Here is a 2,063-nt window from a genome sequence, read left to right as displayed (position 1 = left end):
TGGGAGAAAGACAGCCCGAAGATACAGGACTGACGCCTCCGCCCAAGACAACAACACCGGAATCAGCAACCAAAGGGAGCGAACCTCGCACCCCCCCAGAAGGAAGACACAGCTCCACACCACCAGGGAGACAGGCCAGCCCAAGACCCGGTGACCCCTTAGAGAAGGAGCAAACTGGACGGCAGGCCAAGAGGACTGCCACAACTCCCGATAGAATGAGGAGCAGAAAGCAGGCAGGTGAACTTGAGAGACAAGACACACTATATTACACAGGCCGTTTTACACCTACCGCACACAGGTGCCGACCCCCACCGATGGGCATGAGAGCTGTGGGCAGCTCCGTGTCCAGCCTGGGTTGGTGCACCACTCAGTACACAAACCGAAATTCCAGAGTACCCTTTATATGGCACGCTACACGAAATTGCGTGTCATCCATGCGTAGGGGCCATGCTAATCATCACTGTATTGTTCCAATTATGGAATATGTGCTGCCGAAGTGAGCACCCACAAAGATACCCAACGTAGCATGGACACCCGAACAACACAGCTGAGTGCAGCCCAGAGCCCCTGAGCACAAGCAATCCACAAGCCTCAGCCACCCAAGCAGCAAGGACAACAGGCACACACCCCCCTGCCCGGCCCAACGACCTGGAATCGACACGGCGCCCAAGGGCGCCCCCCCCCCGCCGAGGAGGCAACGGACGCGACCACCCAGGACGGGGAAACCAAGGAGGTAGGACCCCCGGGGAGGCGAGACCCCAAGTAGGCAACAACCAGGGCCGACCCAGCCCACTCCCGAGTGCAGACGAGATCAAGCAGCTAGTAGGGAGGGACGGCCACAGGCCACACCAACCAGCCAACCCCACACCGAACGAAGCAGAGGGGAAGACCGGGCCCAGGCCCCGAAGGAGGACAGGTCCGAGACGGGCACAGAAGGTACCACAGTACCCAGAGCAGGGAGCCGATGGAGGGGATCCAACGGAAGCACCTGCAACCGAAAGAGGAAACCCCCAATCGCAGAACCGGAAAAAAAACAACCGGCCCTCAGACCAACCCCTGGGACACGGAAGGAAGGGTACCAACAAAAAAAAGCAGCAAAGCCGCCGAGAGCCAAACCGAACACCGAAGCGCGGAATGGCGGGATACAAGTACACACAACCCAAAACAGGTCGAATACATCCCAGAAAACCTTCCCGAGCAGCCAGAGGAAGGAGTAGATGTCCGAACCCCCCGAGAAGGGGGGACCCCGAGGAAGGCCCGCACGACAAGCCAGACCGAACGCCGGCCAGCCAGTCCAAAAAACACCAAGACCCGAGACCGACACGTCCCAAGCCGGGACGAAACGGCGGGGACAACCCCCCCAGGGAACCCCCCGGAGGGAGACGGGCGAAAGCCAGGATCTAGAGGCGAAAAGGGAGCGGCCGTACCAGGACGAGAATAAGCTCGGGCCCGGAAGCCAACATGAACGCACCCAGAGAAGACAGATACCCTGCATCCAGGGCGGCAAGGCCGTAGGCCCCAACCCTCGAAGGGGCGAGATGCCCACACCCACAGGCGGACGAGGCCCAGACAAGCGAGAAACCCCTTTTTAAAATTATCAGAGCCGTGGAAATTTTTTCCCAAGACCCGCCGAGGCGGGGAATCGAACCCTGGTCCCTCAGGGTCTGCAGCTCTAACCATTGGGCCACACTTCTCCACTGGGGCCATTGAGAGGGAGACGAGGCGAGGAGGGGGCAGGGCAACCCGCCGCGCAAGGACCCCCAGAAGGGATAGCGCAGTAAAAACAGGGAGACCCCGCAGACAGCGACAGAAGAGGGGACAGAACCCCCGCCTCCCTGAGGAGACCAGAAGGCACAGCCACCCAGCAGAGCAAACTCACTTGAGTCCGGCGCATCCTGACGGCCCAGGACGAGCCTAGGACCGACAACACCGCCCACATCCCCACAGGAGGAAAACACGGGCCCCCAGGGCGCCAGAAAGGGAATACAGAAACAAGGGATCTGTCCCCACGTCGTACCGCGTACCAATAGATCGCGCCAAGCACTTCTGAGTCTAATCAAAAA

At 60.2% G+C, this 2,063-nt stretch overlaps 1 pseudogene; it reads right to left on the bottom strand.

The window, feature by feature from the left end:
* Nucleotides 1-245: 245 nt before the first annotated feature.
* LOC147731682 (signal recognition particle RNA) lies at nt 246-640 on the bottom strand (annotated as a pseudogene).
* Nucleotides 641-2,063: the final 1,423 nt, after the last annotated feature.

This window comes from Lissotriton vulgaris, chromosome 2_1, assembly GCF_964263255.1.
Source record: "Lissotriton vulgaris chromosome 2_1, aLisVul1.2, whole genome shotgun sequence".
NCBI lineage: Eukaryota > Metazoa > Chordata > Amphibia > Caudata > Salamandridae > Lissotriton > Lissotriton vulgaris.
The sequence above is the reverse complement of the archived record's forward strand: the minus strand, read 5'-3'. Positions and strand labels throughout refer to the sequence as shown.